This window comes from Neolamprologus multifasciatus, chromosome 15 (assembly GCF_963576455.1).
Source record: "Neolamprologus multifasciatus chromosome 15, fNeoMul1.2, whole genome shotgun sequence".
Taxonomy (NCBI): Eukaryota; Metazoa; Chordata; class Actinopteri; order Cichliformes; family Cichlidae; genus Neolamprologus; species Neolamprologus multifasciatus.
In genome coordinates, this window is record NC_140453.1 from 21,989,321 (window position 1) to 22,016,517 (window position 27,197).

A 27,197-nucleotide genomic window follows, 5' to 3' on the forward strand; every position below is an offset into this window, starting at 1 on the left:
ACCTCAACCAATCCCAAGGCTAACTGGCACGCTAGCCTTTTAAAAACACTTGCTAAATGTTGTCATTGCTAACGTATACCTGTATTACAGCATGGTGAGTAGCAAGCAAGCTAAGTTATTGTTATCTTTGAAAATAAAAATGTGAAGATGTAATATTAGCATGAGCTATATGCTAATGTTATTCACTGAAGCAAACATCTGAGTTACTGACTTGCTCCTTTCTAATACATGTTTATTTCTGGATATTCCGACAAGCCTACATGGTTATTATACATCCCACATAAAGGGTGACAAAGGCAGTAACTGTAAATGGCCATAAATGTACTGTAAATTACATTGCGGTGGGCTCAATTCATATAGTTCTATGACATGCACACGCATGTTGGCAACCGTAACCAGGGCCCCCGAGGGTATATAAAGGCTGCGCAGCGTTCCATTCGTCACTTTGGACCTGCTCTTGGGCTTATCTTCACCTGCTCCAAACTCAGCCTGTGGAAAGATAACTTTTGGAGAATATTCCTACTGAAAGCGGATTTTACTAAAGCCACAAACAACTACTGCATCTTTGGATCGTTTGTACTTGTGTTTCATCAGAACAGGAAAGCTAGAAGATGGCTCGCTGTGGATCCCGACTCCTCAACACTCACTTGGACTTCCCTGCAGGTACATTTCAAAATTTCTTTAATTGATTTTAAGGGTCACAAAGTGACTGTAATAATTTAACAAGTTCCAGTGTGAATATAATTTTTAATGTGATCAAAATATTTTTAGTCCACGATTTTCCCCTTAAATTGTTGGTGTGCTTTAGATTTTCTGGGAGAGGTGTAGAATTTATTAAGGACTGGTGTATGACTTAGAAAAAGGCGTTACTTTGATTTGAAGGCTTTAAATTTGACACTTCCCCCCCCAGTAAAATGGTTAAAAAATAGCATAACGGACTTAAATTCGTAAAATGCCTCCAAATCAGTTTCTGTGTTAACAGCATCTTCAAGACATGACATCAAAACATTAGAACGTACAGGTGTAAACGCAACAGATCAGGTTCTAACATCAATTTCTACTCCAGCTCAAAGGCTTTATTTAAATAAACTATCATTTTTTTTCCAGATACAGAACACGATCATAACAAATAGTACAATAAAATAAAATAATAATAATACTGCCTTTGTTTGTATTGGCAACATTTAACACATGAAATTGACACATGGTGAGTCTACAGTTACATTATAGTTTGCATCCACATGTTGAATCTCTTAACTTAAGAGAATGAGCTGCATAGTTAGTTATAAATTTACTTTAATATATTTATACAATAAGCTATTCATGTCCAGTTATTTACAAATCAATACCTATTATCCATTACCTATTCCAACGTTGTTTGTTTGCATAAAGGTTTAAAAAGAAGAAATAAAACAAAAAGAAGTGTACAAAATACAATAGTGTTACTTTAAAATTACACACTGCCTTGGTGGAGGTTTGGTGCTCTTCTTTTAAAAAGGGATGCTTCACTTAATGATTGTGAACATAGTTGAGATCTTGTTTTCTTCTCACATGAACAAGTACAAGTGCCACTGAGTCTGACATAAATGTAGCCTAAAATGCTGTCATGCTCATCATCTGCTCAAACTAGCAGACGTAGGTTGCTTTAGCACTGGGTGTCTATTACATTCCTAATGTTATTTTAAACTTGTTTCCTCACAGGTCGTTTTGACTACATTGTTCAACATCCCACAGAAGAAGGCCTTTCTGAAGTCATCAGGATCCTTGATGACAGTCTCCCGATCAAAATCTTTTCTGATGAAGCATGGGACACTGATGCCGAACATGTCAGTGAAGGTGAGTACATTGCTCTCTCCCCCTCTTCTCATCAAGAATTGGATGCTGATGTCAAGCGTGACAGTGAAGTGCAAGGTACCCCCCCTACATCCTTGAAGACGATGAGTGTCAGTGTTGGTAAGACACTTTATTACACTGAGGTCTGGATATTTTAAATATCTTTGACTTATTTTACACCTTGTAATGATTAAGTTGTCCTTCCTTCTTCCAGTGTTGGTAAGGTATTTTCTTGCACTGAAGTCTGCTTATTGTGAATATCATATGCTTGTTTTTACACCCTGTAATGTTTAAGTTGTCCTTTATTTATTACAGTGTTGGTCAGGTATTTTCTCGCACTGAAGTCGTCTTATTGTGAATATCATATGATTTTTTTGCACCCTCTACTGTTTAAGTTGTACTTTATTTATTACATTGTTGGTAAGGTATTTTCTTGCACTAAGGTGTGCTCATTGTGAATATCATATGCTTGTTTTTACAGCCTTTGATGTTTAAATTGTCCTTTATTCATTACAGTGTTGGTCAGGTATTTTCTCTCACTGAGGTCTGCTTATTGTGAATATCATATGCTTGTTTTTACACCCTGTAATGTTTAAGTTGTCCTTTATTTATTACAGTGTTGGTAAGGTATTTTCTCGCACTGAAGTCGTCTTATTGTGAATATCATATGATTTTTTTGCACCCTCTACTGTTTAAGTTGTACTTTATTTATTACATTGTTGGTTAGGTATTTTCTTGCACTAAGGTGTGCTCATTGTGAATATCATATGCTTGTTTTTACAGCCTTTGATGTTTAAGTTTTCCTTTCTTTCTTGCAGTGTTGGTCATGTATTTTTTCTCACTGAAGTCTTCCTATTGTGAATATCATATGCTTGTTTTAACACCGTGTAGTGTTTAACTTGTCCTTTATTTATTACAGTGTTGGTAAGGTATTTTCTTGCACTGAGGTCTGCTTATTGTCAATATCATATACTTGTTATTACACCCTGTAGTGTTTAAGTTGTCCTTTCTCTCTTGCAGTGTTGGTAAAGTATTTTCTTACACTGAGGTTTGCTTATTGTGAATATCATATGCTATTTTGTACACCCTGTAATGTTTAAATTGTCCTTTATTCATTACAGTGTTGGTAAGGTATTTTCTTGCACGAAGGAGTGCTCATTGTGAATATCATATGCTTGTTTTAACACTGTGTAGTGTTTAAGTTGTCCTTTATTTATTACAGTGTTGGTAAGGTATTTTCTTGCACTGAGGTCTGCTTATTGTGAATATCATATGCTTGTTTTTACACCCTGTAGTGTTTAAGTTGTCCTTTCTGTCTTGCAGTGTTGGTAAGGTATTTTCTCGCACTGAAGTCTTCTTATTGTGAATATCATATGCTTGTTTTTACACCCTGTAATGTTTAAAGTTGTCCTTTATTTATTACAGTGTTGGTAAGGTATTTTCTTTCACTGAAGTCTGCTTATTGTGAATATCATATGCTTGTATTAACACCGTGTAGTGTTTAAGTTGTCCTTTATTTATTACAGTGTTGGTAAGGTATTTTCTTTCAATGAAGTCTGCTTATTGTGAATATCATATGCTTGTTTTTACACCCTGTAATGTTTAAATTGTCCTTTATTCATTACAGTGTTGGTAAGGTATTTTCTTGCACTGTAATCTTCCTATTGTGAATATCATATGCTTGTTTTAACATCGTGTAGTGTTTAAGTTTTCCTTTATTTATTACAATGTTGGTAAGGTATTTTCTTGCACTGAGGTCTGCTTATTGTGAATATCATATGCTTGTTTTTACACCCTGTAGTGTTTAAGTTCTCCTTTCTGTCTTGCAGTGTTGGTAAGGTATTTTCTTGCACTGAGGTCTGCTTATTGTGAATATCATATGCTTGTTTTTACACCCTGTAATGTTTAAGTTGTCCTTTCTGTCTTGCAGTGTTGGTCAGGTATTTTCTTGCACTGAAGTCTGCTTATTGTGAATATCATATGCTTGTTTTTACACCCTGTAATGTTTAAGTTGTCCTTTATTCATTACAGTGTTGGTAAGGTATTTTCTTGCACTGTAAGTCTTCCTATTGTGAATATCATATGCTTGTTTTAACACCGTGTAGTGTTTAAGTTTTCCTTTATTTATTACAATGTTGGTAAGGTATTTTCTTGCACTGAGGTCTGCTTATTGTGAATATCATATGCTTGTTTTTACACCCTGTAGTGTTTAAGTTCTCCTTTCTGTCTTGCAGTGTTGGTCAGGTATTTTCTTTCACTGAAGTCTGCTTATTGTGAATATCATATGCTTGTTTTTACACCCTGTAGTGTTTAAGTTGTCCTTTCTGTCTTACAGTGTTGGTAAGGTATTTTCTCGCACTGAAGTCTTCTTATTGTGAATATCATATGCTTTTTTTGCACCCTCTAGTGTTTAACTTGTACTTTATTTATTACATTGTTGGTAAGGTATTTTCTTGCACTAAGGTGTGCTCATTGTGAATATCATATGCTTGTTTTTGCACCCTGTAATGATTAAGTTGTCCTTTCTCTCTTGCAGTGTTGGTCAGGTATTTTCTCGCACTGAAGTCTGCTTATTGTGAATATCATATGCTTTTTTTGCACCCTCTAGTGTTTAAGTTTTCCTTTCTCTCTTGCAGTGTTGGTCAGGTATTTTCTTACACTGAGGTCTGCTTATTGTGAATATCATATGCTTGTATTAACACCGTGTAGTGTTTAAGTTGTCCTTTATTTATTACAGTGTTGTAAGGTATTTTCTTTCACTGAAGTCAGCTTATTGTGAATATCATATGCTTGTTTTTGCACCCTGTCATGATTAAGTTGTCCTTTCTCTCTTGCAGTGTTGGTCAGGTATTTTCTCGCACTGAGGTCTTCTTATTGTGAATATCGTATGCTTGTTTTTACACCGTGTAGTGTTTAAGTTGTCCTTTATTTATTACAGTGTTGGTAAGGTATTTTCTTGCACTGAGGTCTGCTTTTTGTGAATATCATATGCTTGTTTTTACACCCTGTAATGATTAAGTTGTCCTTTATTTATTACAGTGTTGGTAAGGTATTTTCTTGCACTGAAGTCTGCTCATTGTGAATATCATATGCTTGTTTTTACACCCTGTAATGATTAAGTTGTCCTTTATTTATTACAGTGTTGATAAGGTCTTTTCTTGCACTGAACTCTTCCTATTGTGATTATCATATGCTTGTTTTTACACCCTGTAATGTTTAAGTTGTCCTTTATTTATTACAGTGTTGGTAAGGTATTTTCTCGCACTGAAGTCTGCTTATTGTGAATATCATATGCTTGTTTTTACACCCTGTAATGATTAAGTTGTCCTTTATTTATTACAGTGTTGGTAAGGTATTTTCTTGCACTGAAGTCTGCTCATTGTGAATATCATATGCTTGTTTTTACACCCTGTAATGATTTAAGTTGTCCTTTATTTATTACAGTGTTGGTAAGGTATTTTCTTGCACTGAAGTCTGCTTATTGTGAATATCATATGCTTGTTTTTACACCCTGTAATGTTTAAGTTGTCCTTTATTTATTACAGTGTTGGTAAGGTATTTTCTTGCACTGAGGTCTGCTTATTGTGAATATCATATGCTTGTTTTTACACCCTGTAATGTTAAGTTGTCCTTTATTTATTACAGTGTTGGTAAGGTATTTTCTTGCACTGAAGTCTGCTTATTGTGAATATCATATGCTTGTTTTTACACCCTGTAATATTTAAGTTGTCCTTTATTTATTACAGTGTTGGTAAGGTATTTTCTTGCACTGAAGTCTTCTCATTGTGAATATCATATGCTTGTTTTTACACCCTGTAATGATTAAGTTGTCCTTTATTTATTACAGTGTTGGTAAGGTATTTTCTTGCACTGAGGTCTGCTTATTGTGAATATCATATGCTTGTTTTTACACCCTGTAATGTTTAAGTTGTCCTTTCTGTCTTACAGTGTTGGTAAGGTATTTTCTTGCACTGAAATCTTCCTATTGTGAATATCATATGCTTGTTTTTACACCCTGTAATGATTAAGTTGTCCTTTCTCTCTTGCAGTGTTGGTCAGGTATTTTCTCGCACTGAAGTCTGCTTATTGTGAATATCATATGCTTGTTTTTACACCCTGTAATGTTTAAGTTGTCCTTTATTTATTACAGTGTTGGTAAGGTATTTTCTTGCACTGAAGTCTTCTTATTGTGAATATCATATGCTTGTTTTTACACCCTGTAATGTTTAAGTGTTCCTTTCTTCATTATAGTGTTGGTCAGGTATTTTCTCGCACTGAGGTCTGCTTATTGTGAATATCATATGCTTGTTTTAACTACGTGTAGTGTTTAAGTTGTCCTTTCTCTCTTGCAGTGTTGGTAAGGTATTTTCTTGCACTGAAGTCTGCTTATTGTGAATATCATATGCTTGTTTTTACACCCTGTAATGTTTAAGTTGTCCTTTATTTATTACAGTGTTGGTAAGGTATTTTCTTGCACTGATGTCTGCTTATTGTGAATATCATATGCTTGTTTTTACACCCTGTAATGTTTAAGTTGTCCTTTATTTATTACAGTGTTGGTAAGGTATTTTCTTGCACTGAAGTCTTCTTATTGTGAATATCATATGCTTGTTTTTACACCCTGTAATGTTTAAGTTGTCCTTTCTTCTTACAGTGTTGGTAAGGTATTTTCTTGCACTGAAGTCTTCTTATTGTGAATATCATATGCTTGTTTTTACACCCTGTAATGTTTAAGTTGTCCTTTCTCTCTTGCAGTGTTGGTAAGGTATTTTCTTGCACTGAAGTCTGCTTATTGTGAATATCATATGCTTGTTTTTACACCCTGTAATGTTTAAGTTGTCCTTTATTTATTACAGTGTTGGTAAGGTATTTTCTTGCACTGAAGTCTTCTTATTGTGAATATCATATGCTTGTTTTTACACCCTGTAATGTTTAAGTTGTCCTTTATTTATTACAGTGTTGGTAAGGTATTTTCTTGCACTGAAGTCTTCTTATTGTGAATATCATATGCTTGTTTTTACACCCTGTAATGTTTAAGTTGTCCTTTATTTATTACAGTGTTGGTAAGGTATTTTCTTTCACTGAAGTCTTCTTATTGTGAATATCATATGCTTGTTTTTACACCCTGTAGTGTTTAAGTTGTCCTTTATTTATTACAGTGTTGGTAAGGTATTTTCTTGCACTGAAGTCTGCTTATTGTGAATATCATATGCTTGTTTTTACACCCTGTAAGTGTTTAAGTTGTCCTTTCTTCTTACAGTGTTGGTAAGGTATTTTCTTGCACTCAGATCTGCTTATTGTGAATATCATATGCTTGTTTTTACACCCTGTAGTGTTTAAGTTGTCCTTTATTTATTACAGTGTTGGTAAGGTATTTTCTTGCACTGAGGTCTGCTTATTGTGAATATCATATGCTTGTTTTTACACCCTGTAATGTTTAAGTTGTCCTTTATTTATTACAGTGTTGGTAAGGTATTTTCTTGCACTGAAGTCTGCTTATTGTGAATATCATATGCTTGTTTTTACACCCTGTAATGATTAAGTTGTCCTTTATTTATTACAGTGTTGGTAAGGTATTTTCTTGCACTGAGGTCTTCTTATTGTGAATATCGTATGCTTGTTTTTACACCGTGTAGTGTTTAAGTTGTCCTTTATTTATTACAGTGTTGGTAAGGTATTTTCTTGCACTGAGGTCTGCTTATTGTGAATATCATATGCTTGTTTTTACACCCTGTAATATTTAAGTTGTCCTTTATTTATTACAGTGTTGGTAAGGTATTTTCTTGCACTGAAGTCTGCTTATTGTGAATATCATATGCTTGTTTTTACACCCTGTAATGATTAAGTTGTCCTTTATTTATTACAGTGTTGGTAAGGTATTTTCTTGCACTGAAGTCTTCTTATTGTGAATATCATATGCTTGTTTTTACACCCTGTAATGTTTAAGTTGTCCTTTATTTATTACAGTGTTGGTAAGGTATTTTCTTGCACTGAGGTCTGCTTATTGTGAATATCATATGCTTGTTTTTACACCCTGTAATGATTAAGTTGTCCTTTATTTATTACAGTGTTGGTAAGGTATTTTCTTGCACTGAAGTCTGCTTATTGTGAATATCATATGCTTGTTTTTACACCCTGTAATGATTAAGTTGTCCTTTCTCTCTTGCAGTGTTGGTAAGGTATTTTCTTGCACTGAAGTCTTCTTATTGTGAATATCATATGCTTGTTTTTACACCCTGTAGTGTTTAAGTTTTCCTTTATTTATTACAGTGTTGGTAAGGTATTTTCTTGCACTGAGGTCTGCTTATTGTGAATATCATATGCTTGTTTTAACACCGTGTAGTGTTTAAGTTGTCCTTTATTTATTACAGTGTTGGTAAGGTATTTTCTTGCACTGAAGTCTTCTTATTGTGAATATCATATGCTTGTTTTTACACCCTGTAATATTTAAGTTGTCCTTTCTCTCTTGCAGTGTTGGTAAGGTATTTTCTTGCACTGAGGTCTGCTAATTGTGAATATCATATGCTTGTTTTTACACCGTGTAATGTTTAAGTTGTCCTTTATTTATTACAGTGTTGGTAAGGTATTTTCTTGCACTGAAGTCTGCTTATTGTGAATATCATATGCTTGTTTTTACACCCTGTAATGTTTAAGTTGTCCTTTATTTATTACAGTGTTGGTAAGGTATTTTCTTGCACTGAAGTCTTCTTATTGTGAATATCATATGCTTGTTTTTACACCCTGTAATGATTAAGTTGTCCTTTATTTATTACAGTGTTGGTAAGGTATTTTCTTGCACTGAGGTCTGCTTATTGTGAATATCATATGCTTGTTTTTACACCCTGTAATGTTTAAGTTGTCCTTTATTTATTACAGTGTTGGTAAGGTATTTTCTTGCACTGAAGTCTTCTTATTGTGAATATCATATGCTTGTTTTTACACCCTGTAATGATTTAAGTTGTCCTTTCTCTCTTGCAGTGTTGGTAAGGTATTTTCTTGCACTGAAGTCTGCTTATTGTGAATATCATATGCTTGTTTTTACACCCTGTAGTGTTTAAGTTGTCCTTTATTTATTACAGTGTTGGTAAGGTATTTTCTTGCACTGAGGTCTTCTTATTGTGAATATCATATGCTTGTTTTTACACCCTGTAATGTTTAAGTTGTCCTTTATTTATTACAGTGTTGGTAAGGTATTTTCTTGCACTGAGGTCTGCTTATTGTGAATATCATATGCTTGTTTTTACACCCTGTAATATTTAAGTTGTCCTTTCTCTCTTGCAGTGTTGGTAAGGTATTTTCTTGCACTGAAGTCTGCTTATTGTGAATATCATATGCTTGTTTTTACACCCTGTAATGTTTAAGTTGTCCTTTATTTATTACAGTGTTGGTAAGGTATTTTCTTGCACTGAGGTCTTCTTATTGTGAATATCATATGCTTGTTTTTACACCCTGTAGTGTTTAAGTTGTCCTTTATTTATTACAGTGTTGGTAAGGTATTTTCTTGCACTGAGGTCTTCTTATTGTGAATATCATATGCTTGTTTTTACACCCTGTAATATTTAAGTTGTCCTTTATTTATTACAGTGTTGGTAAGGTATTTTCTTGCACTGAAGTCTGCTTATTGTGAATATCATATGCTTGTTTTTACACCCTGTAATGATTAAGTTGTCCTTTATTTATTACAGTGTTGGTAAGGTATTTTCTTGCACTGAGGTCTGCTTATTGTGAATATCATATGCTTGTTTTTACACCCTGTAATGATTTAAGTTGTCCTTTATTTATTACAGTGTTGGTAAGGTATTTTCTTGCACTGAAGTCTTCTTATTGTGAATATCATATGCTTGTTTTTACACCCTGTAATGATTAAGTTGTCCTTTATTTATTACAGTGTTGGTAAGGTATTTTCTTGCACTGAAGTCTGCTTATTGTGAATATCATATGCTTGTTTTTACACCCTGTAATGATTAAGTTGTCCTTTATTTATTACAGTGTTGGTAAGGTATTTTCTTGCACTGAAGTCTTCCTATTGTGAATATCATATGCTTGTTTTTACACCCTGTAATATTTAAGTTGTCCTTTCTCTCTTGCAGTGTTGGTAAGGTATTTTCTTGCACTGAGGTCTGCTTATTGTGAATATCATATGCTTGTTTTTACACCCTGTAATGATTTAAGTTGTCCTTTATTTATTACAGTGTTGGTAAGGTATTTTCTTGCACTGAAGTCTGCTCATTGTGAATATCATATGCTTGTTTTTACACCCTGTAATGATTAAGTTGTCCTTTCTCTCTTGCAGTGTTGGTAAGGTATTTTCTTGCACTGAAGTCTTCTCATTGTGAATATCATATGCTTGTTTTTACACCCTGTAATGTTTAAGTTGTCCTTTCTCTCTTGCAGTGTTGGTAAGGTATTTTCTTGCACTGAAGTCTGCTTATTGTGAATATCATATGCTTGTTTTTACACCCTGTAATATTTAAGTTGTCCTTTATTTATTACAGTGTTGGTAAGGTATTTTCTTGCACTGAAGTCTTCTTATTGTGAATATCATATGCTTGTTTTTACACCCTGTAATGTTTAAGTTGTCCTTTCTTTATTACAGTGTTGGTAAGGTATTTTCTTGCACTGAAGTCTTCTTATTGTGAATATCATATGCTTGTTTTTACACCCTGTAGTGTTTAAGTTGTCCTTTATTTATTACAGTGTTGGTAAGGTATTTTCTTGCACTGAAGTCTGCTTATTGTGAATATCATATGCTTGTTTTTACACCCTGTAATGTTTAAGTTGTCCTTTCTCTCTTGCAGTGTTGGTAAGGTATTTTCTTGCACTGAAGTCTGCTTATTGTGAATATCATATGCTTGTTTTTACACCCTGTAATGATTAAGTTGTCCTTTCTCTCTTGCAGTGTTGGTAAGGTATTTTCTTGCACTGAAGTCTGCTTATTGTGAATATCATATGCTTGTTTTTACACCCTGTAATGTTTAAGTTGTCCTTTATTTATTACAGTGTTGGTAAGGTATTTTCTTGCACTGAAGTCTGCTTATTGTGAATATCATATGCTTGTTTTTACACCCTGTAATGTTTAAGTTGTCCTTTCTCTCTTGCAGTGTTGGTAAGGTATTTTCTTGCACTGAAGTCTTCTCATTGTGAATATCATATGCTTGTTTTTACACCCTGTAGTGTTTAAGTTGTCCTTTATTTATTACAGTGTTGGTAAGGTATTTTCTTGCACTGAAGTCTTCTTATTGTGAATATCATATGCTTGTTTTTACACCCTGTAATGATTAAGTTGTCCTTTCTCTCTTGCAGTGTTGGTAAGGTATTTTCTTGCACTGAAGTCTGCTTATTGTGAATATCATATGCTTGTTTTTACACCCTGTAGTGTTTAAGTTGTCCTTTATTTATTACAGTGTTGGTAAGGTATTTTCTTGCACTGAGGTCTGCTTATTGTGAATATCATATGCTTGTTTTTACACCCTGTAATGATTAAGTTGTCCTTTCTCTCTTGCAGTGTTGGTAAGGTATTTTCTTGCACTGAAGTCTGCTTATTGTGAATATCATATGCTTGTTTTTACACCCTGTAGTGTTTAAGTTGTCCTTTATTTATTACAGTGTTGGTAAGGTATTTTCTTTCACTGAAGTCTTCCTATTGTGAATATCATATGCTTGTTTTTACACCTTGTAATGATTAAGTTTTCCTTTCTCTCTTGCAGTGTTGGTCAGGTATTTTCTTGCACTGAGGTCTGCTTATTGTGAATATCATATGCTTGTTTTTACACCCTGTAGTGTTTAAGTTGTCCTTTCTGTCTTGCAGTGTTGGTAAGGTATTTTCTCTCACTGAAGTCTTCTTATTGTGAATATCATATGCTTGTTTTTACACCCTGTAATGATTAAGTTGTCCTTTCTGTATTGCAGTGTTGGTAAGGTATTTTCTCTCACTGAAGTCTTCTTATTGTGAATATCATATGCTTGTTTTTACACCCTGTAATGATTAAGTTGTCCTTTCTGTCTTGCAGTGTTGGTAAGGTATTTTCTCTCACTGAAGTCTTCTTATTGTGAATATAATATGCTTGTTTTGACACCGTGTAGTGTTTAAGTTGTCCTTTATTTATTACAGTGTTGGTAAGGTATTTTCTTGCACTGAGGTCTTTTTATTGTGAATATCGTATGCTTGTTTGTACAGCGTGTAGTTTTTAAGTTGTCCTTTATTTATTACAGTGTTGGTAAGGTATTTTCTTTCACTGAAGTCTGCTTATTGTGAATATCATATGCTTGTTTTTACACCCTGTAATGATTAAGTTGTCCTTTATTTATTACAGTGTTGGTAAGGTATTTTCTTGCACTGAAGTCTTCTCATTGTGAATATCATATGCTTGTTTTTACACCCTGTAATGATTAAGTTGTCCTTTCTGTCTTGCAGTGTTGGTAAGGTATTTTCTCTCACTGAAGTCTTCTTATTGTGAATATCATATGCTTGTTTTTACACCCTGTAGTGTTTAAGTTGTCCTTTATTTATTACAGTGTTGGTAAGGTATTTTCTTTCACTGAAGTCTGCTTATTGTGAATATCATATGCTTGTTTTTACACCCTGTAATGTTTAAGTTGTCCTTTCTCTCTTGCAGTGTTGGTAAGGTATTTTCTTCACACTGAAGTCTTCTTATTGTGAATATCATATGCTTGTTTTTACACCCTGTAGTGTTTAAGTTGTCCTTTATTTATTACAGTGTTGGTAAGGTATTTTCTTGCACTGAGGTCTGCTTATTGTGAATATCATATGCTTGTTTTTACACCCTGTAATGTTTAAGTTGTCCTTTATTTATTACAGTGTTGGTAAGGTATTTTCTTTCACTGAGGTCTGCTTATTGTGAATATCATATGCTTGTTTTACATACTGTAGTGTTTAAGTTGTCCTTTATTTATTACAGTGTTGGTAAGGTATTTTCTTGCACTGAAGTCTTCCTATTGTGAATATCATATGCTTGTTTTTACACCCTGTAATGTTTAAGTTGTCCTTTATTTATTACAGTGTTGGTAAGGTATTTTCTTGCACTGAAGTCTTCCTATTGTGAATATCATATGCTTGTTTTTACACCCTGTAATGATTAAGTTGTCCTTTCTCTCTTGCAGTGTTGGTAAGGTATTTTCTTGCACTGAGGTCTGCTTATTGTGAATATCATATGCTTGTTTTTACACCCTGTAATGTTTAAGTTGTCCTTTCTCTCTTGCAGTGTTGGTCAGGTATTTTCTTTCACTGAAGTCTTCTTATTGTGAATATCATATGCTTGTTTTTACACCCTGTAGTGTTTAAGTTGTCCTTTATTTATTACAGTGTTGGTAAGGTATTTTCTTGCACTGAAGTCTTCTCATTGTGAATATCATATGCTTGTTTTTACACCCTGTAATGATTAAGTTGTCCTTTCTCTCTTGCAGTGTTGGTAAGGTATTTTCTTGCACTGAAGTCTTCTCATTGTGAATATCATATGCTTGTTTTTACACCCTGTAGTGTTTAAGTTGTCCTTTATTTATTGCAGTGTTGGTAAGGTATTTTCTTGCACTGAAGTCTTCTTATTGTGAATATCATATGCTTGTTTTTACACCCTGTAATGTTTAAGTTGTCCTTTATTTATTACAGTGTTGGTAAGGTATTTTCTTGCACTGAAGTCTTCTCATTGTGAATATCATATGCTTGTTTTTACACCCTGTAATGTTTAAGTTGTCCTTTATTTATTACAGTGTTGGTAAGGTATTTTCTTGCACTGAAGTCTTCTTATTGTGAATATCATATGCTTGTTTTTACACCCTGTAATGTTTAAGTTGTCCTTTCTCTCTTGCAGTGTTGGTAAGGTATTTTCTTTCACTGAAGTCTTCTTATTGTGAATATCATATGCTTGTTTTTACACCCTGTAGTGTTTAAGTTGTCCTTTATTTATTACAGTGTTGGTAAGGTATTTTCTTTCACTGAAGTCTGCTTATTGTGAATATCATATGCTTGTTTTTACACCCTGTAATGTTTAAGTGTTTCTTTCTCTCTTGCAGTGTTGGTAAGGTATTTTCTCACACTGAAGTCTTCTTATTGTGAATATCATATGCTTGTTTTTACACCCTGTAGTGTTTAAGTTGTCCTTTATTTATTACAGTGTTGGTAAGGTATTTTCTTGAACTGAGGTCTGCTTATTGTGAATATCATGTGCTTGTTTTTACACCCTGTGATGATTAAGTTGTCCTTTCTCTCTTGCAGTGTTGGTAAGGTATTTTCTTGCACTGAAGTCTTCTCATTGTGAATATCATATGCTTGTTTTTACACCCTGTAATGTTTAAGTTGTCCCTTTTTTATTACAGTGTTGGTAAGGTATTTTCTTGCACTGAGGTCTGCTTATTGTGAATATCATATGCTTGTTTTTACACCCTGTAATGTTTAAGTTGTCCTTTCTCTCTTGCAGTGTTGGTAAGGTATTTTCTTGCACTGAGGTCTGCTTATTGTGAATATCATATGCTTGTTTTTACACCCTGTAATGTTTAAGTTGTCCTTTATTTATTACAGTGTTGGTAAGGTATTTTCTTGCACTGAGGTCTGCTTATTGTGAATATCATATGCTTGTTTTACATCCTGTAGTGTTTAAGTTGTCCTTTATTTATTACAGTGTTGGTAAGGTATTTTCTTGCACTGAAGTCTGCTTATTGTGAATATCATATGCTTGTTTTACACCCTGTAATGATTAAGTTGTCCTTTATTTATTACAGTGTTGGTCAGGTATTTTCTTGCACTGAGGTCTGCTTATTGTGAATATCATATGCTTGTTTTTACACCCTGTAATGTTTAAGTTGTCCTTTATTTATTACAGTGTTGGTAAGGTATTTTCTTTCACTGAGGTCTGCTTATTGTGAATATCATATGCTTGTTTTACATACTGTAGTGTTTAAGTTGTCCTTTATTTATTACAGTGTTGGTAAGGTATTTTCTTGCACTGAAGTCTGCTTATTGTGAATATCATATGCTTGTTTTTACACCCTGTAATGTTTAAGTTGTCCTTTCTCTCTTGCAGTGTTGGTAAGGTATTTTCTTGCACTGAGGTCTGCTTATTGTGAATATCATATGCTTGTTTTTACACCCTGTAATGTTTAAGTTGTCCTTTATTTATTACAGTGTTGGTAAGGTATTTTCTTGCACTGAGGTCTGCTTATTGTGAATATCATATGCTTGTTTTTACACCCTGTAGTGTTTAAGTTGTCCTTTATTTATTACAGTGTTGGTAAGGTATTTTCTTGCACTGAAGTCTGCTTATTGTGAATATCATATGCTTGTTTTAACACCCTGTAATGTTTAAGTTGTCCTTTCTCTCTTGCAGTGTTGGTAAGGTATTTTCTTGCACTGAAGGTCTGCTTATTGTGAATATCATATGCTTGTTTTTACACCCTGTAATGTTTAAGTTGTCCTTTATTTATTACAGTGTTGGTAAGGTATTTTCTTTCACTGAGGTCTGCTTATTGTGAATATCATATGCTTGTTTTACATACTGTAGTGTTTATGTTGTCCTTTATTTATTACAGTGTTGGTAAGGTATTTTCTTGCACTGAAGTCTTCTTATTGTGAATATCATATGCTTGTTTTTACACCCTGTAATGTTTAAGTTGTCCTTTCTCTCTTGCAGTGTTGGTAAGGTATTTTCTTGTACTCAGATCTGCTTTTTGTGAATATCATATGCTTGTTTTTACACCCTGTAGTGTTTAAGTTGTCCTTTCTGTCTTGCAGTGTTGGTCAGGTATTTTCTTGTACTCAGATCTGCTTATTGTGAATATCATATGCTTGTTTCTACACCCCGTAGTGTTTAAGTTGTCCTTTATTTATTACATTGTTGGTAAGTTATTTTTTTGAACTGAGGTCTGCTTATTGTGAATATCATGTGCTTGTTTTACACCCTGTAGTGTTTAAGTTGTCCTTTATTTATTACAGTGTTGGTAAGGTATTTTCTTGCACTGAGGTCTGCTTATTGTGAATATCATATGCTTGTTTTTACACCCTGTAATGTTTAAGTTGTCCTTTATTTATTACAGTGTTGGTAAGGTATTTTCTTGCACTGAAGTCTGCTTATTGTGAATATCATATGCTTGTTTTACACCCTGTAATGATTAAGTTGTCCTTTATTTATTACAGTGTTGGTAAGGTATTTTCTTGCACTGAGGTCTGCTTATTGTGAATATCATATGCTTGTTTTTACACCCTGTAGTGTTTAAGTTGTCCTTTAATTATTACAGTGTTGGTGAGGTATTTTCTTTCATTGAAGTCTTCTTATTGTGAATATCATATGCTTGTTTTTACACCCTGTAGTGATTAAGTTGTCCTTTCTCTCTTGCAGTGTTGGTAAGGTATTTTCTCTCACTGAAGTCTTCTTATTGTGAATATCATATGCTTGTTTTTACACCCTGTAGTGTTTAAGTTGTCCTTTCTCTCTTGCAGTGTTGGTAAGGTATTTTCTTGCACTGAAGTCTGCTTATTGTGAATATCATATGCTTGTTTTTACACCCTGTAATGTTTAAGTTGTCCTTTATTTATTACAGTGTTGGTAAGGTATTTTCTTGCACTGAAGTCTGCTCATTGTGAATATCATATGCTTGTTTTTACACCCTGTAATGATTAAGTTGTCCTTTCTCTCTTGCAGTGTTGGTTGGGTATTTTCTTGCACTGAAGTCTGCTTATTGTGAATATCATATGCTTGTTTTTACACCCTGTAATGTTTAAGTTGTCCTTTCTGTCTTACAGTGTTGGTAAGGTATTTTATTTTATTAATGTCCTTCCTCCCCGCCGTTTTTCTTTCCCCCACCCATGTCTGTCCCGTATGTAATGACTGAAAATAAAATAACGTAAACTATAAAAATAAAGGTCAATCAAATGGACCAATACGGCAAGCCCAGATCGTCCACTTGTTATTGTAAATCCGTTTGGCATCTTTCTTGGACCTCAGACAATAATTCTGATGGCCAAAGATCCAAACGGGACAGGCGATAAAAAAAAGTTTAAGTTGTCCCTTATTTCTTGCAGTGTTGGTATGTCACTTTCTTCACTCTTTTAGCAGTGTGGACTCAATTATTATGTGTTTTTGCTGCACTGTGTTTCTTTCTGTTGCCACGTTTGTATGTATCTGTAGGTGTCTGCTTGTGCTTGCGGTTGGATCCTGATGGGCACCTTCAGGCCTTTTGGTAGTGGCCCTGCTAGGGAACTGGTCACACCTGAAGACCATGCCACGCACCTGCTGCTGTACAAGCTTGTCAGGGGAGCTATTTAAGAGCATGGGGAAGCTCCCACCGGCGCGGTATTGAGTTGACTCCATGTTACTGTTTCTAGTGTTGTTAAGTGTATGCCTGCTGGAGTCTGTTGTTTTTCCTCGGGAGGAGAGCAGAACACAGGATGGCAGGACGCAGGGGGTGTGCAGAGACACGAGAGCAGAGAGCATGGAGCACAGACACTTGGGAGAAGGCACGACACAGGAGTTAAGGGAGCGCCCTGGAGATTTATTGTGTGTTACATTTACTTCACTGTAAATAAACACTGTTCACTGCACTGAGTCCAGCATTTGGGTCCTTTCTCCAACATCCCCACAGCTTTCCCTGGCTAACCGTGACAATATTTTTATTTGTTTTTTACATCTTGTAATGTTTGACTTGGCCTTTCTGTCTTGCATTTTTGGCAAGTCACTTTCTTCTACTGAGGTCTGCTTATTGTAAATATCTTTTGCTTGTTTTTAACCCTTGTAATGTTTAAGTTGTCCTTTCTCTCTTGCAGTGTTGGTTAGATATTTTCTTGCACTGAAGTCTGCTTATTGTGAATATCATATGCTTGTTTTTACACCCTGTAATGTTTAAGTTGTCCTTTCTCTCTTGCAGTGTTGGTAAGGTATTTTCTTGTACTCAGATCTGCTTTTTGTGAATATCATATGCTTGTTTTTACACCCTGTAGTGTTTAAGTTGTCCTTTCTGTCTTGCAGTGTTGGTCAGGTATTTTCTTGTACTCAGATCTGCTTATTGTGAATATCATATGCTTGTTTCTACACCCTGTAATGTTTAAGTTGTCCTTTATTTATTACATTGTTGGTAAGGTATTTTCTTGAACTGAAGTCTGCTTATTGTGAATATCATATGCTTGTTTTACATCCTGTAGTGTTTAAGTTGTCCTTTATTTATTACAGTGTTGGTAAGGTATTTTCTTGAACTGAAGTCTGCTTATTGTGAATATCATATGCTTGTTTTACATCCTGTAGTGTTTAAGTTGTCCTTTATTTATTACAGTGTTGTTAAGGTATTTTCTTGAACTGAGGTCTGCTTATTGTGAATATCATATACTTGTTTTTACACCCTGTAGTGTTTAAGTTGTCCTTTATTTATTACATTGTTGGTAAGGTATTTTCTTGAACTGAGGTCTGCTTATTGTGAATATCATATGCTTGTTTTACATCCTGTAGTGTTTAAGTTGTCCTTTATCTACTACAGTGTTGGTAGGGTATTTTCCTGCACTGAGGTCTGCTTATTGTGAATATCATATGCTTGTTTTAACACCGTGTAGTGTTTAAGTTGTCCTTTATTTATTACATTGTTGGTAAGGTATTTTCTTGTACTCAGATCTGCTTATTGTGAATATCATATGCTTGTTTTACATCCTGTAGTGTTTAAGTTGTCCTTTATCTACTACAGTGTTGGTAAGGTATTTTCCTGCACTGAGGTCTGCTTATTGTGAATATCATATGCTTGTTTTAACACCGTGTAGTGTTTAAGTTGTCCTTTATTTATTACAGTGTTGGTAAGGTATTTTCTTTCACTGAAGTCTGCTTATATTGAATATCTTATGCTTGTTTTCACAGCCTGTAATGTTTAAGTTGTCCTTTATTTATTACAGTGTTGGTGAGGTATTTTCTTGCACTGAGGTCTTCTTATTGTGAATATCATATGCTTCTTTTTACACCCTGTAGTGATTAAGTTGTCCTTTCTCTCTTGCAGTGTTGGTAAGGTATTTTCTCTCACTGAAGTCTTCCTATTGTGAATTTCATATGCTTGTTTTTGCACCCTGTAATGATTAAGTTGTCCTTTCTCTCTTGCAGTGTTGGTAAGGTATTTTCTTGCACTGAAGTCTGCTTATTGTGAATATCATATGCTTGTTTTTACACCTTGTAAAGTTTAAATTGTCCTTTTTCTCTTGCAGTGTTGGTCAGGTATTTTCTCTCATTGAAGTCCTCCTATTGTGAATATCATATGCTTGTTTTTACACCCTGTAGTGTTTAAGTTGTCCTTTATTTATTACAGTGTTAGTAAGGTATTTTCTTGAACTGAGGTCTGCTTATTGTGAATATCATATGCTTGTTTTTACACCCTGTAATGATTAAGTTTCCTTTCTCTCTTGCAGTGTTGGTAAGGTATTTTCTTGCACTGAGGTCTGCTTATTGTGAATATCATATGCTTGTTTTTACACCCTGTAATGTTTAAGTTGTCCTTTATTTATTACAGTGTTGGTAAGGTATTTTCTTGCACTGAAGTCTGCTTATTGTGAATATCATATGCTTGTTTTTACACCCTGTAATCATTAAGTTGTCCTTTCTCTCTTGCAGTGTTGGTTAGGTATTTTCTTGCACTGAAGTCTGCTTATTGTGAATATCATATGCTTGTTTTTACACCTTGTAATGTTTAAGTTGTCCCTTCTGTCTTACAGTGTTGGTAAGTTATTTTATTTTATTAATGTCCTTCCTCCCCGCCGTTTTTCTTTCCCCCACCCATGTCTGTCCCGTATGTAATGACTGAAAATAAAATAACGTAAACTATAAAAATAAAGGTCAATCAAATGGACCAATACGGCAAGCCCAGATCGTCCACTTGTTATTGTAAATCCGTTTGGCATCTTTCTTGGACCTCAGACAATAATTCTGATGGCCAAAGATCCAAACGGGACAGGCGATAAAAAAAAGTTTAAGTTGTCCCTTATTTCTTGCAGTGTTGGTATGTCACTTTCTTCACTCTTTTAGCAGTGTGGACTCAATTATTATGTGTTTTTGCTGCACTGTGTTTCTTTCTGTTGCCACGTTTGTATGTATCTGTAGTTTTCTGCTTGTGCTTGCGGTTGGATCCTGATGGGCACCTTCAGGCCTTTTGGTAGTGGCCCTGCTAGGGAACTGGTCACACCTGAAGACCATGCCACGCACCTGCTGCTGTACAAGCTTGTCAGGGGAGCTATTTAAGAGCATGGGGAAGCTCCCACCGGCGCGGTATTGAGTTGACTCCATGTTACTGTTTCTAGTGTTGTTAAGTGTATGCCTGCTGGAGTTTGGTTTCCTGACGGCTGCGTCTGTTGTTTTTCCTCGGGAGGAGAGCAGAACACAGGATGGCAGGACGCAGGGGGTGTGCAGAGACACGAGAGCAGAGAGCATGGAGCACAGACACTTGGGAGAAGGCACGACACAGGAGTTAAGGGAGCGCCCTGGAGATTTATTGTGTGTTACATTTACTTCACTGTAAATAAACACTGTTCACTGCACTGAGTCCAGCATTTGGGTCCTTTATCCAACATCCCCACAGCTTTCCCTGGCTAACCGTGACAATATTTTTATTTGTTTTTTACATCTTGTAATGTTTGGCTTGGCCTTTCTGTCTTGCATTTTTGGTAAGTCACTTTCTTCTACTGAGGTCTGCTTATTGTAAATATCTTTTGCTTGTTTTTAACCCTTGTAATGTTTAAGCTTAATAATCAGAATAATGCTTTGATTTCTTAAAATAAATGATATCATACCTTTCTACTCGCGGTGGAGCCGAACCGAATACGGTATTCGGAAAGGTGCAAATAACGTGGTTTGCCAAAAGCTGTGTTTCCTCATGAGCCCGCAGTGCATGCCTGGGTGAGTGAGTGATGTGTAAAGAGGTGACTGACACAGGCTGCTCCACACAGCAACGAAGACAGCTCGCCTGAGCAACAAAAGACTTCGCTGCATCGCTAGTTTTGTTGAATAGATTTTTGTATCTTAACTGGGTTCTGGAGGCAGTTTATAACTTTCGTGAAGCGGAGTTTGATCGGGAGTTTATTCCATTGCGCTGCATTATTGGCATCTACAGTCGGGGGCTCTCATGTTTGCTCTGTTTACGTAGCTGTGTTAGCTTGGTAATTTAGACAATAGGCTTTTGACAGAGTAACATTAACGTTCAGTTAAAAAGGTTAAAACAATCCATGTGTAGTTGTGTCGAATTGTATACATTTGTGGGAGTTATATAGAACGTTTAAGTTACTGACTTTTGCAGACAGCAAGATGTAGATGTTAACCTTAGCATAGCTCCCATCACTCATTACCCTTACTGAAACTCCCCACATGGATTTGGGCAACTAAATAGAAAAAAGAGTGTGCATGCTGCTGAGCCACCTCTTGGTCCTCCACCACCACCTTCAGAAAATCAGAATCAGCTTCTGCCCGGTGGCTACTGGGTGACCCCTCGTCTGGGGATCCTCAGCCCTTCCCATGAAGATGGCACGGATGCCCCTCCGGTGGTCCTCCTTGGGCTCTTGCACTCTGGGGCCTCTGGATGTCTGGAGCCTGGATCTCCTCCATGCCTGCTTCATGCCCTGGGGGACGGGGCTATGGCTCTCTACATCCTCTTGCAGACCATTACATGGGGAAACCATTTGAATACAAGTGCGCCGATCCACACAGGTGTGCACACGGGTGTTCACTGTTCGTAGACTTAAATCACACCTTTCTTGACTGCTACTTCAAAGCACATTGTGCGCTGTCTGTCCTGCGTGCTGCACAACAACATTCAATATTTAGTATTTACTGCTGTTTACACTTAGCTAGATTAATGCGATGGTGTTGTGTTTAGTATGTTGCTTTGTTTTGTTTTTTTTGCTTGTTTTCTATTCTTTTTCTCTCAACGGGTGATCCCGGAGATATTTTTTTCCCCCCTTTCTCACTGTCCCTCTCCCCTTCTGTTTTTCTTTTCCTTCCTCTTTCTTTCTCCCTTTCCTATCCCTCACTCATGTCTGTCCCGTCTGTAACAACTGAAAATAAAATAAAATAAATAATAAAAACAAAGGTCGATCAAATGGACCAATACGGCAATGCCATGATGATCCATTTGGCAAAATAAATCCATTGGGTATCCTTGTTGGTCTTCAGACAACAATTCTGACGGCTAAAGAACCAAATGGGACAGGCAAAAAAAAAAAAAAGAAAATCAGAATCAGTTTTATTTTCTTTGTATAGAGTATTTAAGGGTGTGTCATTCCTCTGATACCATCTCTCTCCTTTTTTATCAGTAACCTGTGATCTGTAGTTTCAAATTTTTTTTTTTAGTAGTGTTCCTTTTTCTCTACTGCATTCAATATAGTTTCTGTTTATACTGTACCTGTTTGTTGGTGGCACCTTCTATTTTTTTTACTAGCTACATAGTACTTCAGTTAGAGTCATTGACCTTTTTTTTATTTTTAACAATGTCCATATCTACTCCACTGATTAAAAAGGAGCATAGCCTCGAATGAATAGCCAATTATATGACCCATGTCCAACATTTAATGGTTCAATTCATTGCCATTTTTTCCCATTCGCAGTTTTTTATATATATTTTATAAATTAATGTGCAGTTTGTGTTGTTAGTGTCTTTGTTAATTATTCCGTTTGTCCTTAACCCTAACATGAAGCACTTTAGTCTTTTAATCAGTTTTTGATTTCTCTGTCTTATAAAATATTTCTTACACTTAACCACAAATCTTTAAGCTGCTGTGGGGATGAAGAGCCATACAGAGAGGAATTAGGCTAGTAACAAATGTGCAAAAATGACCCATACAACTCATGTGCAGTGATTTTTGTGTAATTATTATTATTAAAAATTGACACGTCACCAACTAAATAAACATGAATGACTCAAACAGATTTTACACAGATGTGATGACTAACTGCTAAAAGGTTTTCTGTGGATACAAATGTCCACAAATATTTGTGACATTCTTTTCTTTCACTTACAGATTGGTAAAAAATGTGTGCATGGGTTACCAGACACACACAGGTCACATTATATGTGTGTGCAGTTTTAACATTATATAGTATATTGTTATTAAAAATTATCTAATTTAGTAGCCATAGCCACTACCTTAACAAAACAGACAGGTAAAGTGGCTATCAGGTAATTGCTAATGAGGAGCCAGGTTAACATTTATGTTAACTCTTCAGTATTTCAACACTATTAAAACAGGAGCTTTCCTCACTGCTGAAACCTCACTGTTTAGCTGTGTGCCTGTCTGTGGTGACGTGTCAGTTGAAGGAGGCGCTGTTGGTCTGTTTAGTATCAATTATTATCTACTGACTTTTCTTTCTTTTAAAAATCCTCTTTTAAGACTCTGACTGTGCACGCTTTGGTCAAGTGCTGTTGAAAAACTTGGACATCTGAGCTTTCCTGTGCATTTATGCATAGTGAACTGGTACTTATACAGAACCTTCCTATATTCAAGTTGAGCATTAAATAGCTTTCTACTAGTCATTATTCTACCAGTCACACACATTTCTGCAGTGCTCTAATCTGATCATTTTTATCTGTTCACACACACTCACACTATAGCCTATAAAGGCAAATTAGTGTTTGGCATAAGTTAAAGTAACAAGTTGTTCTTCTCAAGAGAATACAGCCAGTCCAAAATGTAGTGCACAGACCACAGAAGACAATTTCTGTCTACAGAGTGTAAATAGAAATGGTTGAATGAAGAAATCAAACAGTAGTTTCTCTGATAATCAAAGCAACAATCAACCAAAAGCTTCAGATAACTCATACTGAGTGCAGTAAACAGAGTTACTGTGGAAGAAGATAAAGTGAAGTGGCGGAGTCTTCATTGTTTTCTGTGCCAATGTGGAACAAACCTCTGATGGTTTTCAGCCATCCCTCTGCAGAGGAGAAACACAACAGTGAGTCAGATCACAGAGTCCTGGTAAATGCATGAAATCACATGACTCCAATTAAGGTGACTGCTCTGTTTATTTTCTGTCAAAGTATACATCAGTTCTTGTGTTTTTGTCACACTAACATCATTTTCATGTGAGGTCACTAACCTTCACAGAAATATAACTGTCAATATTACTAAGGGACATGAATGTGTTCAGCAGGCGCTTTTAAGTCAAATTCTCTTATACTGACCATGAACCAAGGGGACCACCACTTGCTGCTCCAGGGTCTTTCCCTCATTGTCGCAGACGGTGCAGATGTAAACACCTCCATCTTCACAGCTAACATTTCTCAGAGTCAGACTGGCATTTCCTGTAGTCCGTGGGTCTTTCTTCATCTCTGTGTGGCGTCAGAACGATTTGTTGTTTTTATGATGCTGTGTCCGACCCTGCTCATATACGATGGCCTTGACTTCTTTATCTTGGATACGTTTCCACTCCACTATGATGTCCTCTCTCTTACATTTTTTGGATTCAAAGGGCAGCAGGACACTTTCTGCACCCTCTGTTACGTCCACTGCTTTGAGCTGGCAAACTGAGAGAGCAGAGAAGAACATCAACTGTAGCAAACAGCAGCATTAAATCACTTTTTAAAAAAACAAACAAACATGTCTTTCTATAATGTGGATAACAGCAGGCTGTGTGGCTTAATGGAGATCACATAATCACCTATTGCACAAAAGACTGGGAGGGGATAGAGATCTGTAGGAAGAGTGTGTCAGGAAAGGCGTGCCAAAATTCTGTTAATCAGATATGTGGAAAAAAAACAAAATGAAAGAACCATAATAAATGTGTTAATTCATCCTATCATATATTCAGGTTTTATGTGCGAAGATAAAAGTATAGGATAAATATAATGCCTGACTGGTGCTGGATTCATTGATATCTGACAGAAAATGTCTGTCTTCTCCATTCAAGGTTAAAGATGTCTTTTTGTTTTTTAATTTTTAAAAATGTCCTAGTTTTTTCCCCACTTCATTCTACATGTCTTCAACCTCCTTTTGGAGATTTTATCAGTATAGCATTCCTCCATGAATATGTTTGCTTCTTATCAAGGACAGCTTTCGTTGTTGTGAAGGCAACTGAACGGACAACATTCATAACTTGAGAAACAAAACTGTAAACAACATCAGTGAGGAACTGAAGGCAGAGCTTGTGGGTATAAATTAGTTGTCTTCCTTTAGGGGTCTCAAAATGGATCATCTGCCTCTTACAGCATACACCAAACACCACATATAGCACTCTCTCTTGACATGAAGTCCTACTGCTGCTCACTGATCATCACTCTTCTTCTTAGCCAAGCATCAACAACTCTTTCCCATATCTTCATGGTATCGCTCTGTAGTTACTGCAGCTCTGCACATTTCCATTGTTCCTGAAAGTCAGTACCAGTACGTGTCATCAGATTTTAAACTGAAACTCTCAACATCCCCACAGGAGCCGGCCAAGTCTGCAACACACACACACAAACACTACCTGCAGTTTTCTTCATCCTTTTATATACAAGGCTCATGAAGACAGCAACAGCAGCAGCCAAGAGAACCAGGGGAATCAGGACAGCTGGGACAACTTTGACCCAGACTGGAGAAGGTCCTGTAAACAAGCAACCTGAACATCACCCACAGTAGTTTCACTTGTTCCAGCAGTATTTTAGATTTCTGAAACTTTTGATTATTTTAAATAATGATTTTGCAGATTCGATGGGGAAATGTGGCATCCTGCAGGATTCCACTTTGGGACCTATTTTGTTTTGTTGTTTTGACTGCCAGCAAGAAAAAGAACTGGCATGTTTTTGTCTAAACTTCTAGCTTACTTATCAGACATGTATATTGTCTGTTTGTATATTATATCGATGAATGCTGATTTGTAAATTATTAAAACGCATTAAATGATCAAAATTAAATGTTCTGCTACTCTGTTCTTTTTCTAAGGCTACTGTTTTGTTTTGTTTTTTACTTTTTATCATGCTTACCTCTTTTATTCAGAGGTAAGCATGATGACATCTTTTCTGGAGGGAACCTTCAATAAACGTTGCAGTTGGTTGAAAACTGTTTGTCAGAGTATTACTGTAGTTGGGTAGTTTTTTTTCTTCAGCTCTGGTCACTGTTGATGGGCAAAGACACTTTTCATAGACTGACCTTTGACCTTCAACTGTACTTCAGTTGTGTTCCTGTCCTCTCCGAAGCTGCGGGTGGTGCAGATGTAGGTTCCACTGTCAGAGACTGTAGGGTCTCTCAGAGTGAGGCTCAGGTCTCCAGTCTGCAGGGCTTCCTTCTGGACTGATGTTCTGCTGGTGTAACGAGGGTTTTGGTTTATAATGTCATCGTGTTCCTTGATGAGAGTGTGGATGATTGCAGGATTCAGATCGTCACGTCTCCAAACAACTACAGGGCAGTAGCGCAGAGTCCTCCCCCTCATAGACCTCCACCTCCACCCCTGAGGCATGCTGGGAAACTGGGGATACAGAAACATGTTAACTCAGTTTCTGTTCCACAGAAAGCACATATTTAGAGGCGAGGAGATCCAGATCAGGCTCACTAACTAACAAACAATAAGTACATCCAGTTTTCTTGTTTCTCTGTCACTATAGTGAAAAATTTGTGTTTCACATTATTTAACTTCTGTGTACTGATGGTGTGTGTGTAACCTTGTAGTGTGTGGATGGAAAACAACTCACTGTAAGCTGTGTTAATAGTTATGATGCACTTTGTGTCTTCATTTCAGGCTGGTGCCTACATGACTGTGAGAAGAAAACTATCTGCATCTAATAAGATAAAGTCTGTCTGTACAAGTCTCTACAATCCAGTTTGGTTTCAATGCTCAGGTTTTTTTTTTTACTTTTTTTATTGATTTTTTATTTTTTATTTTTTTTTTGGGGGGGGGGGGGGGGGATTTCTTGCTTAATTTCTTTTTTCCTTACATATTGCTTCCGGGTAGGCAAAAGGTAGTTTTGTCATTACGAATTTAGAGATTGGATCTCTAAAATTAAAAGAGAACGCCCCCACTATGAATTAACTTATGGAGCTCCAAAACAGAAAGCCAGCTCAAACTAGCTACAACCTAAAATAGTCAAAATATTATAGGAATTAAATGTGTGGATGGATGAACCTGACTTTTCAGAAATGTTTCTTTCAGTATGAAAAATGAATGCAAAAATTAGAGAAGAACTGGAACCGCTACAGGACATTTACAACACTCGGGTCAGGAAGAGGGCACACAACATCATCAAGGACCGCACCCACCCACAGTACACACTGTTCACACTCCTGCCATCTGGCAGCATTACAGGAGGGTAAAAGCAAGGACAACCAGACTAAAAACCAGTTTCTATCCACAGGCCATCAGGCTACTGAATCACTAACTGATTGTTGAACTGTAATTCAACAGTTCAACAACTGTAATTCTACCTCCTGGCTGTAG

The 27,197-nt window shown here is 35.9% G+C and overlaps 2 long non-coding RNA genes and 1 pseudogene across 54 annotated transcripts; 2 read left to right on the forward strand and 1 right to left on the reverse strand.

The window, feature by feature from the left end:
- Nucleotides 1-16,084, forward strand: LOC146502061 (uncharacterized). 50 transcript variants are annotated; one of them, XR_014869257.1, is made up of 17 exons: nt 434-663; nt 1,702-2,158; nt 2,259-2,478; nt 3,084-3,166; nt 3,269-3,470; nt 3,572-4,196; nt 4,498-5,185; nt 5,389-5,892; nt 6,498-8,315; nt 8,518-10,944; nt 11,046-11,853; nt 12,157-12,459; nt 12,763-13,065; nt 13,369-13,671; nt 14,177-15,183; nt 15,386-15,486; nt 15,789-16,084. It is a non-coding gene; the product is annotated as an uncharacterized LOC146502061 (long non-coding RNA). The 50 variants fall into 50 exon arrangements; XR_014869226.1 differs by lacking the exons at nt 2,259-2,478; nt 3,269-3,470 and adding an exon at nt 1-94 and having other exon boundaries at nt 595-663; nt 1,702-2,179; nt 2,986-3,237; nt 3,542-4,196; XR_014869238.1 differs by lacking the exons at nt 2,259-2,478; nt 3,269-3,470 and adding an exon at nt 12,056-12,156 and having other exon boundaries at nt 1,702-2,179; nt 2,986-3,237; nt 3,542-4,196; nt 12,258-12,459.
- A 1,115-nt stretch (nt 16,085-17,199) lies between these two features.
- Nucleotides 17,200-20,365, forward strand: LOC146502062 (uncharacterized). 3 transcript variants are annotated; one of them, XR_014869275.1, is made up of 3 exons: nt 17,200-17,817; nt 18,521-19,025; nt 19,227-20,365. It is a non-coding gene; the product is annotated as an uncharacterized LOC146502062 (long non-coding RNA). The 3 variants fall into 3 exon arrangements; XR_014869277.1 differs by having other exon boundaries at nt 17,200-17,716; XR_014869276.1 differs by lacking the exon at nt 17,200-17,817 and adding an exon at nt 18,330-18,420.
- Nucleotides 20,366-23,123: 2,758 nt separating this feature from the next.
- Nucleotides 23,124-26,241, reverse strand: LOC146502063 (uncharacterized; annotated as a pseudogene). The gene is made up of 4 exons (XR_014869427.1): nt 25,916-26,241; nt 25,251-25,370; nt 23,971-24,312; nt 23,124-23,720 (listed from the first exon to the last, which is right to left on the reverse strand). The product of XR_014869427.1 is annotated as an uncharacterized LOC146502063 (transcript).
- Nucleotides 26,242-27,197: the final 956 nt, after the last annotated feature.